The 15383-nt window shown below is 35.1% G+C and overlaps 1 long non-coding RNA gene across 1 annotated transcript in view; it reads left to right on the top strand.

The window, feature by feature from the left end:
* LOC140624979 (uncharacterized) overlaps nt 1–12747 on the top strand; it is a 47441-nt gene extending 34694 nt beyond the window's left edge. Inside the window, exon 4 of the long non-coding RNA XR_012024399.1 lies at nt 12597–12747. This is a non-coding gene — a long non-coding RNA (uncharacterized lncRNA). The remainder of the gene's footprint in view (nt 1–12596) is intronic.
* The last annotated feature ends 2636 nt before the right edge of the window (nt 12748–15383 follow it).

The raw sequence follows: 15383 nt of genomic DNA, 5'->3' as shown, positions 1-15383 counted from the left end.
GTGAAAGGAGTATGTAGTTTCACAGAAAGGTAACTTACCAGGATGCTTTATTCATGATTTTTATTTAAGAATTTGAAGACCATTAAAAATAAATAAATAAATAAGTGAAGCCAAGCATTGAGAGAAAAGAAAAAGAGAGGGCAGTGACTCTAACTAGATTTCTATTGTTTCTGTGTTTTAACAGTGGTTTTTATTTATTTTTTTTAATTTTTTTTTTTAACAGTGGTTTTTAAATAATGCATCCAGTAACTTTTAAGACACCTATTTTAAAATACCAACAAAGGAAATCATATCTCCAAGACTAACCATGGGTTATATATGGCCCTTGTCACAGGGCAAAAATTCAGGGGGTTTATGGTTGTGGATGGGAAAATAATAGATTTCTATATTCACTTAATTTGAATTGAAATTTACATTTCACTCAAGTATGAATGTAGGTAAAAATCAACAGTAATAAAAGCAGTAGCTGTGACTTTAGAACTTGAAATAAAAATCACACATTTTCATATTACCTATAGTCAATGCAGATTTTTTGAAATATTTCTGTTAGTATTCTGAAATTACAATAATTCTTAGACCCATCCTTAACATCATTTCATTTAATGCATTAATAAATAACCACAGATATTTTTACATCACAAATGTGATATATTAAAATAACTTAGCAAGTGTTTTAGTAAATTATTATCCTTTACAATCCAATTTACATTGTGCATTTTGAAAGGTTTCATAGTCTCAATTAGACTGAAAGGTCCTCAGCATGAGTGATGAGGCATTTTATACACATATACTTTTTTATTTTTTTTTAGATTTTATTTATTTATTCATAAGAGACACAGAAAAAGAAGCAGAGACACAGGCAGAGGGAGAAGCAGGTTCCATGCAAGGAGCCGGATGTGGGACTTGAACCCAGGAATCTGGGATCCTGCCCTGATCCAAAGGCAGACCCTTAATCGCTGAGCCCTCAGGCGTCCCACATACCTGGTTCTTGATGGAAATCATAATATTATTATTACTAAGAGTATTTTCCACAATAAAAATTACAAGTATTTGTCACTTGTTTAGCCTCACTAAAAAACCAAACCGAAACAAAACAAACAAAAACTCAGTGCCCCCTTCAGTCACAGGGTGTCATTTTCCTGCGTCCGGTGTCCTATCATTCTTGATGACCAAGGAAACTCTAAGTTCTGTTAAGGAGGACTGTAAGTTCTGTTGCAAAGACACACCACACAGCATTTTCTTCTATGAGGTCATGACACCTCCGTAAACTTATAAAAGAGATCCAGGCCTCTTCTGCCCTGGATACTCCAACTTTGCTGGTTATTTGGAATTTTAAACAAATCTCCAACCTCCTGCTCAAAGATAGGGTACAACCTGAATTCAGAACATTCTCTTCAAAACCCAAAGAATCTATGTATTTATTTATCACTTGGTTACGATTCTTGCTCTCTCCCTTGAAAAAGAAATTTTTATCATCTGTTTATTGATCTTTGCTGGAGGTAATTTGACTTTGGTTAAGTTCAAGTCTTTCAAAACATCAGACATTAGAAGTTTCCTTCCCCTTTCCTCCCCTCTCCTGATGCATGCTGTGTTTATCTTTTCTCTGAGGCAAAAAAAATACTGAATATTTAACTGATCAAATATGGAAAAAGGCTTTTGTAACACATTTTCTAGTAACTCTTTTGATTAATATTCCAACATATTATTGTGTTTTACTCTCTTGTTCTTTGTTTTGTTTTGTGTGTCATTTTTCTAATTACAAGAAATAATGCGTCTTTTCTAATGTTTCAACCTCCTGGGACTTGCTGGTCTCAGAGATTGCTCTTGCAGGGGCTAGTCAGTTCTTAGAGATAGTAAAGGGCTCACCTACAAGTATGTTTTTCATATGCAAACCAACTAATCCAAAACCCATACTTCCACTATTACTTCTTTTATTTAACTCTTTCACTCTGGACCATCTACCCCTCAACACCCCAGGGGCAGGACAGGAAAAGCAGGGATAACTCTTAAGTCCCAGAGTCTGCCAAAGTTATTCAAATCACGTGATTCTAAAGCTATTTACTTTCTTTGCCTTCTCATAGAAACTATAATAAACTGTCTTGCCCATGTTTTCCCCTCACTCTTTCTGCTTCCTGACAGATACTGATGCTTGCTTTCCCATGTGGCCTTGTACTGTGATGTGTATCCCCATCTCTTGGGGACTGTAACAAACCATCCTTTCAAAAAGCAGCTCTCCAGATCTGTTGGCCTTAACCATAACTGAGTAATAGTAAACCTACTTTTAAAAATATTTGGATAATTACGTGTCTATCAAATAATGCATCTATTAATTGTATTAGACCAAGCTAACTAAAAATTTAAATGCTTTGTAAGAGTATAAATTTCTAAAGTATTTGCTATCAATTGCCTAACGACCCTGAAAAAGTGAAACAATTTGAATTCTTTTCTACACTTCTTGAGAGTATTTATTTCCTCACATCCTTAACAGGATCTTGTAGAATAATTCGTTATAAAATTTACAAGTATGCTAATACCAAATATTTTTTCCCGTCAATTGTGCATTTCTGATTTCTAGTGGTGCTAAATATTTACAATTGACTAGCATTTAAAAAAAATCTTTCTGTAAAACTACATATTTTTTTCAGGAATTTATTTCTTTATTACTATTTCAGAGTAAAACATAGTAAAACTTAATTCTAATAACTATTTAACAAATAAATTTACCCAGATAAACACCACTCCTTCTTTCAATGATAGTTTATTAGGGTTTATTGTGGTAGCTATGGTTTTGTTTCATTTTGTTTCACTTTAAAGATATTTATTTATTTATTTATTTATTTATTTATTTATTTATTTGAGAGACAGAGAAAGAGGAAGGGCAGAGGAGAGAGAGGGAAATACTCAGACTCCCCAATGAGTATGGAGCCTAAGGCAGGGCTGCATCCCAGGACCCAGAGATCATGACCTGAGCCATGATGATTAACCAACAGAGACACCCAGTTGCCCTGATAGCTATGTTTTTAAATTTTATTTTCACAAATCTGTGATATCTTTTATGTTTTCCATATTTGATGTTGTGATTACAAAGTCCTTCAACACTGAAAGCTTATATGATTTGTTAGCTAGTGTTCTATAATATTATTATTTTTTTATATGTAGATATTTAATTCCCGAAGGACTAGTGTTCCTGAGTGTTGTGCTATATGAATCAAAGTTTTGACTCCCAGTGTTCATCCATCATCTACAAGAAACAAACTAAAATAAGGAACTCCTGGGTGGCTTAGGGGTTGGGCATCTGCTTTCGGCCCAGGGCTTGATCCTGGAGTTCTGGGATCAAGTCCCACATCGGACTCCCTGCATGGAGCCTGCTTCTCCCTCTGCCTGTGTCTCTGAACTAACTAATAAGTTCTATTTTCCACCAAAGCACATAGCATATTACCCCATTTCTATGCTTTCCTGTAGCAAACACTGTTAATGGTCTTAAACCTGTTTTCCATGTTGAGTACAGATGAAGATGACTTTCCAAGACTCACTAGGTATTAGGCTACATTATGACTGGGAAATAGCCAGTGACACAGAAGATACAGCCTGTGTTTCTTCTAAACCAGGCCTGTAAACAGTTGGCAATGTAATCCTTAAATGTTTCTCCATCTGGTGGCTGAATGTAGAGGATATCACAGTATCCTGGAGAAGAGTGGTACCTTGAAATGTTAGAGACAGTTAGCTTCCAAGAGGATGCTTGGAGGCCAGCAAAGAGAGTGTCATAGCCAGCTATTGGGAAAGTCAGAGGCCTGTCCTGACAGCACTCCAAAACAGTCACAAGAAACTAGATCAAATCACACAAGCCCAAGACGGCTGACAAAATAGATTGGAAACCTCTGGCCAAGTAAGGAAGAAAAAGCAGGAAACCCTTTTTCCCAAAAAATCCTGATATCAAGTAATAAAAATCCCTCCCCCTTGTTAAGAACTGTCAATGAAAGATAGAAACCTGAACCCTGGTGGGGGGTGGCAGGGGAGACACCTCTCATTCTTTCTTGACTTACCGGCTCTCACATACCCAGCATGTACTTTCACTTTGATAAACTTTCTCACTTGGGTCCCTCAGCCACTGTGTTGTGTCTGTCCTTGAATTCTTTCACATGAGGAGACCAACTCTTCCACAATATCTATAGGATATGTTGGTTGGGTCAAGGCCTCAGGGTCCAGGGTCTCCCCAGTTCACCCAGCAAAAGAAGGATCCCACTGATTTAGCATAATTGTTTTCCTCTGAATTTTTAAACATTATTTAAATCCGGCTTTCTTCATAGATAACAATGATAATTTGTGTGGAATATGGCTCAACGTTTTATGCTTTTTGAGAATTTTATCCAGTACTTGGTGACCTCTTTGTTATTTCAAATTAAAGCCTTTCCTCAATTTTGACATTTCCCCCTTTTCAGGCACATTCTTATTTCAACTAATTGTAATATTTTGTTCAGACATAACAATTAGCCAAAAATACTGCTCTTCAGAATTTATTCTCTATGGGATTTGGAGTCAAGATGACCTGGTTTTAAGTCAGCCATTTAAAAACTCCATTACCTTGGGCAAATCAATTACTGTCTCTTGACATCAGTGTCCATATCTACAATCTTCATTTTATAGAATTGTGGTGAAAGAGAGATGTATAGTTAATTTAGTTTAAATACATGTAAAACGTTTATTATAGTACCTAGTATTTTTTTAAGCTTCCTATACATCCCAATCTCTTTTCTCCAGAATAGTGCCCATATTGTCCCATTGTCTCTTACTTTTTTTTTTTGGGGGGGGGGGGAGGGTGCAGATAATGTTAGGTAATTTTTAAGGCTCAAGTATATGTCTTCTTTACAAAGGAATATTTACTAACCATTCCATCTAATGGGAGCCACCTCTTATTCACCTATGACTTAGTCTTTTAATTTCATATTTGCTAACACTTATAATTTGGATTTTTCCCCCAGGAATAAAGACATTATAATGATAGGATATCCCTATTAGGTAATACAATGCCAAAAATAGGTATTCAAGAATTATGTGAATTGGGATGCCTGGGTGGCTCAGCAGTTGAGCATCTGCCTTTGGCTCAGGGCATGATCCTGGGGGGATGGATTCCCATATCAGGCTCCTTGCAGGGAGCCTACTTCTCCCTCTGCCTGTGTCTCTGCCTTTGTCTCTGTGTGTCTCTCATGAATAAATAAATAAAATCTAAAAAAAAAAAAAAGAATTATATCAATTATTTTATCAGTATACTTTCCCCTTTACTCCAAAAGTTCTTTCTTTGTGTCCCATACACTTCTTTTTCATTTTGCTTCAGTATACATTTTGTTTTTGTCAATTTCTAGAACTTTCACTCCTCTAACAATCTAATTTTTTTTTGCATTATTTTCCTAACTCTGCCAATCTTCTAATTTCAGTCTCTGACTTTCTTATTCATTAGCTTAGAGGACTAAAATGGTGTCAACAATATATCTTTTTTTCTGAGAATATAATCATTTTTCATTATTGCTCTTCCTCATGTTTTGCATATAATTTTTATATTTATTCAATTTTGTCATGGGTTCCACGTTGTCTTTCATTGCTACTTATTCACTCTTAAAATATCAGGTATCCCCAGGCCTGACCAAATGGCATGAATGAACTATTTCAGTGTCCTCTCACTGTTTATCTTAATGTTCTTGAAGTCCTCCTATGATCTTAAGGTGCAGAGATATAATGTCTAGATTTTAAATGTTATATCTCTATCATCTATCTATCTATCTATCATCTGTCTATCATCTTCCTTTTGTTTAGACTTTCAAATACTGTAGGAATCTGAGAAATAAATTGGTACCTAATTATTTTCATTAGGGGGCCTTCTCTTTGCCTGATTTTTCTCTCTCATTGCCCCAGAAATCTTTCCAAATCTAGTATAACATAGATTAAATTTTTACATTCTATCCACTAATGTGGAAAACTAAGCTTTTTTTTTTTTTTTTTTTTTTTTTTCCCTAAAAGCATCTTGGCAGGCTCAGAAGCTTATATTTCTGCTGATGGTAGTATAAAACAAAGCCAGAAGTTAACAACAAACACTAAAACCTTTCAGTTGAAAAAGACATCCGAGATTTTTTTCCAGTTTGAGACATTTTCACAGGATCTGAGGCTCTTTTTTCAAGTGCTCTCTCTATGTATATGCCATACAACCTCCTCTGACCCAGTCTTCCTTTGGTCCACACATTACTCTCTTATTTTGGAGGTTTGTCTGTATGGATTATCAGAAAGGAATCACAAGCTTTGTGTTTCTATTTGGGCTGCTATTGGAGAGCCTAGAAAGAGTTAAGGGAGAAAGAAGAGTGAGATTGGGGGTATTTTTTATTCTGGCCTCTCCCTGCTAGATTACCTTGGCCCATTACATCTCTAACAGTGGCCCGCTACAACAGATCATTTTCCAGATTGTGCTAATAATTCCATTCTCATGTTCCTTCAGTTCTGATGGGGGTAATGAAGCTATTGTCAGCTCTTGAATTCTGCACTATTCTTTCTGCTTTTCCTACAATCAGCCTACATAATTCTATTTATTTATTATGTATTTACTTATACTGAGTTATAATTGACATATAACTTCATATTAGTTTCAGGTGTACCACATAATTATTCAATATTTATATTACATTGTTCTTTTTAAACTGTTCTTTAATCACCCAAATTGAAAGCATAATCTTTATCTGCTGAGTCCCCGACTGTTACAGGTAAATTATCATTTTTTCCTCCAAAACCAAGTCTCAGAATAGGGTAATTATCAAGTGTTTTTATTGGGAAGTGGAAAAAAATGCCACCACTATCTTGCTGACTCTGAATTCGTACTGCCTTCGTGATTACTTGGTGCATCTGGTAACTGCTTATGTTGCTATAATCTGTTACTCAGTTCTTTAACTGATAAAACTTGGGATTTGGTCTGTAACCAGAGTGGAGAGCACCAGTTGCACCAACCCAGATCTAACCTTCCAATTATTTAAAAATAGAATTATTATTATTTTTTTTACATAAGTTTTAGGTTCACAAGAAAATTGAGAGGAAAAGAACAGAGATTTCCTATTTCTCTTTGTTCTCACATGCATGACCTCTCATGCGATCAACATCCCCCACTAGACTGGTACATTTATAATAATTCATGAACCTACATTGACACATCTTCATTAAGTCCATAGTTTAAATCAGGGTTCACTCTTGATATTGTACATTTTAAGGTGTGGAGAGTTTAACTAAGATACTCTGTAACACTGCTGTTCAGTATCCATTTTTGTGTGGCCAAGTGGCCTGTAGCATCCTTGAACTGCCACTAGACCCTCCAGTGAATACATGCCCTAGATGATTGCCATAGAGTCACAAGTTCTGATATGACTCCCAAACTGCCCTTGTGATAAGCACTTTCCCTTGCTTCCTATGGCCTTCCTTAGGTAAGATCCCTGCAAAGCTTCCCAAAAGCTGGCTCTTTTAAAATTTGAATTGACCAATGTGGCCTCAGCCCAGGAAGCCCAAAGCACCTTAACCATAGCCCTTAATAAAGGCATGTACCCAAGATCCTGCCCCAGTCTCTCTGTCTGCATCCTGCCTTGACCTAATGTGGCCTTGACCAAAGTGTGCTGTGTTTTTCCTCTAGGATGTGTAACGAAATATTCTTTTTCACTTCCCCTTTTGGTCTTTTGCTGAAACCTGGCTCCAATCCAACATCCCAGGGCTCTGTTTAACATATATTAATTTAACAAAGTCACAACATAAGGATTTGGGCAAATATATAACGGCATGGACTAGTATATAATGGCATATATCAAACATCATAATATCACGCAGAGTAGTTTCACTGCCTTAAAAATCTTCTCTGCTGTTCCTATTCTTCCCTCCATCCCTCTTACCCGCTGGCAGACACAGATCTTTTTACTGCTTTCCAGGATTCCAATAGTTGGAATCATATAGTATGTAGCTCTTTTTAACTGCCATCTTTCACTTAGAGGAAATTTAAATGCATATTACTAGGTCTTGTTATAGCCTGATAGCTCATTTCTTTTTATTTATTATTTATGTTTTTAAAATATTTTATTTGCTTATTAATGAGAGACACAGAGGGAGGCAGAGACGCAGGCAGGAGGAGAAGCAGTCTCCCCACTGGGAGCCCGATATGGGACACAATCTCACTCAGATCTCATGACCTGAGCCAAATGCAGAAACTCAACCACTGAGCCATCCACACACCGCACCCCCCCCCCCCATTTCTTTTTAGTTCTGAAAAATATTCCATTGTCTGGTTGTACCAGTTTATTTATCCATTCACCTAGTGAAGAACTTCTTGGTTGCTTCCAACTTTTGCAATTGTGACCAAAGTTTCTAAAAACATCTGTGTATAGGTTTTGTTGTGGGAATGAGTTTTTTACCCCTTTGGGAAGGCAAAATGTCAAGGAACATGATTGCTGGATCATAAGATAAGAGTATGTTTAGTTTTGTAAGAAACCACCCAACTGTACACACAAAGTGGTTATTACCATCTTGCATTCCCACAGGCAGTTAAAGTTTATGTTTTTCATCACCTGTATTTAGTGTCATCAGTGTTCTGAATTACGGTCATTTTAATAGTTGTATAATAGTACTCAATTATGATTTTAATTTGCATTTCCCTAATGACATCTAACATGGAGCATTTTTTAGATATGTTTTGTTTTGTTTGCCATCTATATAACTTCTGTGGTCAGATGTCTTTTAAGGCGTTTGGGCATTTTTTAATTGAGTTCTTTTCTTATAAAGAGTATTTATATATTATACAGTAATTTGAATATATGGTATATTTCAGGTAACGGTGCTTTATCGGTTGTCACTTTTGAAAATATTTTCTCCTAGTATGTGGTTTGCCTTTTCATTCTATTGATAGTATCTCTTGAGGAACAGAAAATTTTAAGTCGGCTTATCAATTATTTCTTATATGGATTGTACCTTTAACAGAAAATCTAAAAAGTCATTACACCCAAAGGCATCTAGATAATTTTCCTAAATTATCTTATATGCGTTTTATACCTTTGAGTCTACATGTTCTATCACTGATTGTGAGTTAATTTGTGAAAGCTGTAATGTCTATGTCTAGATTCATCTTTTTTGCATATGGGTACCCTTTCTCCATTATATTGCTTTACGCTTTTGCCCAAGATCAGTTGAATTTATTCATGTGGGTCTATTTCTGGATTCTCTATTTCATTCTGTTAATTAATTTGTCTATTCTTCCCCAATATCACATTGTCTTGATCACTGTAGTTTCATAGTAAATCTTGAAGTCTACCAACCAACTTTGCTCTTCATTATTGTGTCTTTTGCCTCTCCATAGAAACTTTAGAATCAGTTTGTCAATATTACTTGCCTGAATTTTGTTTGGGATTGTGTTGAATCAATAGTACAAATAGATAAATCCCAATTGGTTGCAGCAAAGAATTATTTTTATACATTGTTGGATTTGATTTGCCTATTTTTTGTTGAAGACTTTTGCATCTATATTCGTGAGAGATATTGGTTTATTTTCTTTTCTTATAATGTGTGACTGTTTGGTATTAGAATAGTGCTGGCCTCATAGAATGAGTTAGGAAGTATCCCTTCTCCTTTCCTCTGAAGGAGTTGGTAGATAATTGATATAATCTATTTTTTTTAAAGATCTATTTATTTATTACAGTAGCAGGGAGTGCAAGTATGAGCTGGGGGAAGAAATAGAGGGAGAGAGAGTCTCAAGTAGACTTCACACCAAGTATGGAACCTTACATAGGGCTCCATCTCATGCCTGAGATCACAACTTGGGCCAAAATGAAGAGTCCTACATTTAATCAACTGTGCCACTCAGGCGCTCCGATATAATTTATTTCTTGCAGAATTCTCCAGTTAACCCATCTGGACCTGGGCTTTCTGTTTTGTAAAGTTATTATTTATTTAATTTCTTTAGTACATATAAGTCTATTCAGATTGTCTACTTGTGTGAGTTTTGGCAAATTGTGTCTTTCAAGGAATTGGTTCATTCCATCTAGGTTATCAAATATGTGGGGATAAGTGTTGTTCAAAAATGTCCTTTTTTATCTATTTAATATCCATGGAAACTGTAATGATTGCTCCTCTCCCATTTTTTTAAATTGGTGATTTGAGTCCTCTTCCTTTTTCTTCTCCATCAGTCTGGCCATTGGATTATTGATTTTACTGATCTCTTCAGAGAACCATCTTTTGATTTGATTTATGTTCTCTATTCACTTTTTTTTTTTATTTCATCAAATTCTGCTCTTTTTTTATCATTTCTTTTTGGCTGCTTCCTTAAAATTTAATTTGCTTTTATTTCTTCAGTTGCCTGAGGTGGACGTTTAGAGCATTTATTTTTATATCTTTCTTCTTTCTTAATGTATTAATTTAATGCTATGAATCTCCCTCTAAGCACTAGCTTTGCTGCATCCCACAAATTTTGATAAATTGTTTTCTTTTCCATTTAGTTCAAAATACTTTAAATTTATACTTGAGATTTCTATTTTGACTCACGTGTAATTTAGAAATGTGTTGCTTAATCTCCAAATATTTTGAGTTTTCCATCTATCTTTCTGTTATTGATTTCTAGTTGAATTCCAGTGTGCTTGGAGAACAGACATTATACAATTTATATTTTTTAAATTTATTAATGCACTTTTAATGACTCAGAATGGGTTCTATTTTGGTGAATGTTACATGTGAGCTTGCAAAGAATATGTATTCTGTTCTTGGATAAAGTAGTCTATAGATGTCCACTACGTACAGTTGATTGATAGTACTCTTGAGCTCAACTATGTCCTTACTGATTTTCTGCCTGCTAGATCTGTCCATTTATGATATGGGGGTGTTGAGGTCACCAAATATAATAATGAATTCATCTATTTCTATCAGTATTTGCCTCATGCATTTTGACATGTTAGAGTATTATTATATCTTCTTGGAGAACTCTTTTATCATTATGTAATATCCTTCTCTCTTTATCCCTTATAATATTCCTTGCTCCATTTGAATTTAATGCAGTTACTCCTTTTTTATTCATATTAAGATGATGTGTTTTTCTTTAATCTTTATGTGCTTTTACATTTAAAGTGGATTTCTTATAGACAATGTATTGTTTTTTTATTCATTCTGACAATTTCTTTTCATTGATGCATTTAGACCAGTAATATTCTAAGTGATTATTGATAAACTAAGACTAATATTTACCATATTTGTTACTGTTTATTTGTTGCCTTTGTTCTTTCTTTATTTTATCTTCCACTTTTCCCCTGCTTTTGTGGTTTTGACTGAGCATTTTATATAAATGCATTCTATCTCCCTTTTAACTTATCAGGCATATTTACTTTAAAAAAACAAAATAAAACTTTTTTTTTAGTAATTCCCCTAGAGTTTGCAATACACATTTACAACTAATGCAAATCTATTTTTAAATAACACTACATTACTGCCCAGGTAGTGAGACTACCTTATGAAAGAAAAAATCCTAATTTCACTCTCGTATCCCTGTGTCACTATTATCATTTATTTTACTTACGCATAAGTACGTAAAGCATATATAATATACAACTATATATAATTGAAAAAATAGTTGCTATTATTATTTTGAACAAGTTGTTAACATTAGATCAATTAAAAATAAGATAATTTTTTTTTTGTTTTCCCTTCACTAATCACTTATCTAATACTCTCCCTTTCTTTATTGTAGATCTCAGTATCTAATCCATGTTATTTTACTTTTTTCTAAAGAATGTTTTTTTTAACATTTCTTGTAATGCAGATCCACTGCTAAAAGTTTTTCTCAATCTTTGTAAACAATTTATTTTCCTTCATTTTTTTACAGGATAATTTTACAGAATACAGGATTCTTGTTTTGAGTCTGTGTGTGTGTTCTCTCAACTCTTTAAAATTTCACTCCATTTTTCTTGCTTGTTTCTGAGCAGAAGATGGATATAATTCTTATATTTGCTCAACTATAGATGAGATGTTTCCCCTGCAGCCTTCTTTAAAGATTTTTTTTTTTAATCTTTGTCTTTCTTCAGTTTGAAGTTATGCCTAAGTGTAGTTTTTTTGGAATTTATCTTGCTTGATGTCCTCAGAGCTTTCTCAATCTGTAGTGTGGTATCTGACGTTAGTGGGGGAAATTCTCAGTTGTTATTGTTTCAAATATTTGTTCCCTTCCTTTTGTTTATTTTTCTTCTTGTATTTCCATTACATGTACATTACACATTTGAAGCTCTTCCACAGTTCTTGAACATTCTGTTATTTCTCTTCTAGTATTTTTCTCTTTTCAGTTTTGGAGGGTTTTGTTAATATATACTCATGTTCAGAGATTTATTTTCAGCCATATCCAATCTACTAATAAGCCCATTTAAGGCATTCTTCAGATATGCTAGTGTTTTTTTTATCTCTAGTCTTTTTATCTCTAGGTTTTTTGTTTGTTTGTTTGTTTGTTTTTAGGATTTCCATGTCTCTGTTTACATTTCCCAATTGTTCTTGCATAATGTGTATTTTATCCATTAGAGCCCTCAGCATACTAATCATAGTTTTTATTTTTTATTTTTTAATAGATTTTATGTATTCATGAAAGACACAGAGAGAGAGGCAGAGACATAGGCAGAGGTAGAAGCAGGCTCCCTGACGGGAGCCCGATCTGGGACTCGATCCCAGGACCCCAGGATCAGGCCCTGAGCCAAAGACAGACATTCAACCATTAAGCCACCCAGGTATGTCAATCATTTTTGTTTTTTATTCCCAATTCAATAAGTCTAACATCCCTGCCATGTCTGAGTCTTGTCCTGATGCTCACTTGGTGCCCTCAAACTGCATTTTTTATCCTTTAGTAACCTCTGTAATTTTTTCTTGACCACTAAACATGACATATTGGCTAAAAGGGACTGCTATAAATAGGCCTTTATTAATGTAGTGGTGAGATGTGGTGGGAAGGAAAATGTTCTATAGTCCGATGATTAGGTTTCAATCTGCTATTAAGCCTGTACTGTATCATTGGACTGTGAACTCACAAGTGCTTCTCTCTCCTGTCCGTAGGTGGGAAAGGAAGTCTAGACTTTGCTGGAATTAGGTATAGCTCTCATTCCAAATGGCTGGAGTTGGTTATTTCCTTTCTCCAAGTCAGTGGGCTCTGAGAAAAACCAAAGCAGGTTAGGCTCTGTTAAATAGTTTCCCTTAAGAACGGATTTTGTTAAGAATAAGATGCTCTGGCATTTTTTCAAAATTGTTCATTTTTTTTCTCTCCCTGCTGGAAGCATGAAGAGATTTTTCTCCAGTGTTCACTGTGAGTGAACCTAGTAGAACTCCAGGTTGTAAATCACAAAGTATTGGAATCATTAGATGACCAGCTTCCCTTAGAATATTTACTCCTCACTGAGCCAACACCAATTTGTCAATTGCATTTCAAGTTTTTCAACCCTGGCACTGGTCCTGTGGAAGTTTTTCCTCAGCTCAGTCAAGCTGTGATTCTTTGTATATGCCTGTTTGTCTCTCCAATTTGGGAAGAGCAGTTTGACCTGTGACTTCATTTCTCTTAGTCACCTAAGAATTGTTTGTTTCTCAGTCTACTCAGTTTTTCACTTCTTGGTAGGATGTAATAGTGACTTCCAAGTTTCTTACATGCTGGTACTGGCCCCTGTGCACTACTGAGTTTGGCTTTTTCAGCAAGGCAAATGCCTCTAGGTCTCAGCCATCCTCCAACCAGTCCATGCTAGTTATGGCCATTCCATTACATGCTATAGAATGGCTCTTTCCAGGCCTGCTATCTTTTTAAAATAACTTATATTATTTACCCCAGGATAATGTACAGAACACTAAGAATCAGCCTAATGTTCAGAGAAGCTGAGAAATCCATATTTGATAGAGATCTTTGGCTTAGGGATACCTGATTATAATATTTATTCCCATCCATTTCTGAACCAAGTGAGAGGCACAATCTTACTCTAGTTCCAGATTAGTACAAGGATTGTTCTGAAGGGCCTTCAGTATTCCTGGGCTTCATTAGCTAAATCTATACTTCACAGAAGAGTATTTAAACTATCTCCACTCCAACTCATTTCTAAGATTATAAGAGTGAAAAGTATACATGAAACTAATATTTTATGGGAGAAGAAATTTAAAATTTCATTTCCTTCTTATAAAATTTTTGAAAAGACGTATATTACACTGCTTTCTATTTGACTTGACCTCTGCTCTAGTTAACTATTATGTCCACGTATAGTCAATTTTCTTTGTTATTTTACTAGCCAGTTAGGAGGGGATTAAAATTTTTCTCATTTAGCTGAGATTTTATCCTTGAGTTAGGAGCTTTCCTACAGACAGTTGTTTGGGCTATGACATGAAGAAACTTAGGAGCAATACCTGTTGCTTGCAGACACTATTGTTATGGTTGCATATATATTTGTTCCTCTATTTTCCTAAAATGTGTTGTTGCTTTTTTTTTTTAGAGAGAGATTGAGTCCCTCTGCTTGAGATTCTCCTTTTCCCTCTTCCTCTGCCCTTCCCTCCACTCGCTGTCTCATTCTCTAAAATAAATAAATAAAATATTTTAAAAACCAGTATGATGTAATAATGTCTAAAATTTAAAAGGCATCTATTGACATATTAAGCAATCTGCCATATAATGAGTACAACATATGCATGATTTTCCCCCATGTAATCCCATACAAAAAACTCAAGGCTGACCTCACAAACCATATGAAATGATTTAGCTCCTTCATTTAAAAAAAATAAAAAAATATATTTTTTTAGAAAGAGAGTAGAGAGTGAGTGTGAGTATGAGAGAGAGAGAGCAAGAGCAGGGGGAGGGGTAGACGGAGAGGTAGAAATAGACGCCCCACTAAGCAGGAAGCCCTATGTGGGACTCAACCCCAGGACCCTGCGATCATGACCTGAGCTGAAGGCACTTAACCAACTAAGCCACTCAGGCACACAATTTACCTCCTTCAAAGTCACTTTTAAATCTTGTTGATAATTCTGAAGAAGGTTATCTGTTTTTAAAGCTGTGATCACAGGCTTCAGACAACTATTCTCCAGAAAAACTTTCTAAATTATTATTACTAAGAATCTTGTAAGTTTCTCCATTCATAAGCTTCCTCTCTTCACTGGTTTCTATCACTAGGCTCATAGTGAGATGAAATAATAAAGAAATATTATTCTTCCATGTGCACCACCTAGAACACTACTTCATTTGCCTTTAGAACTCACACTGTTTTCTTCATGAATTTAATGTATCCTATACACATTTCTGGCAGGTGTTGAAAAATCCTACTCCCTGCTTTTAGAGAAGTCATGTTTCACAGCTAGAAATGGGAAGGAAATGGAGGGTTATATTTCATTGGAACAAA

Source organism: Canis lupus, chromosome 35 (genome assembly GCF_048164855.1).
Source record: "Canis lupus baileyi chromosome 35, mCanLup2.hap1, whole genome shotgun sequence".
NCBI lineage: Eukaryota > Metazoa > Chordata > Mammalia > Carnivora > Canidae > Canis > Canis lupus.
Note: the sequence above shows the minus strand (reverse complement) of the source record. Positions and strands in the feature narration are given on the sequence as shown.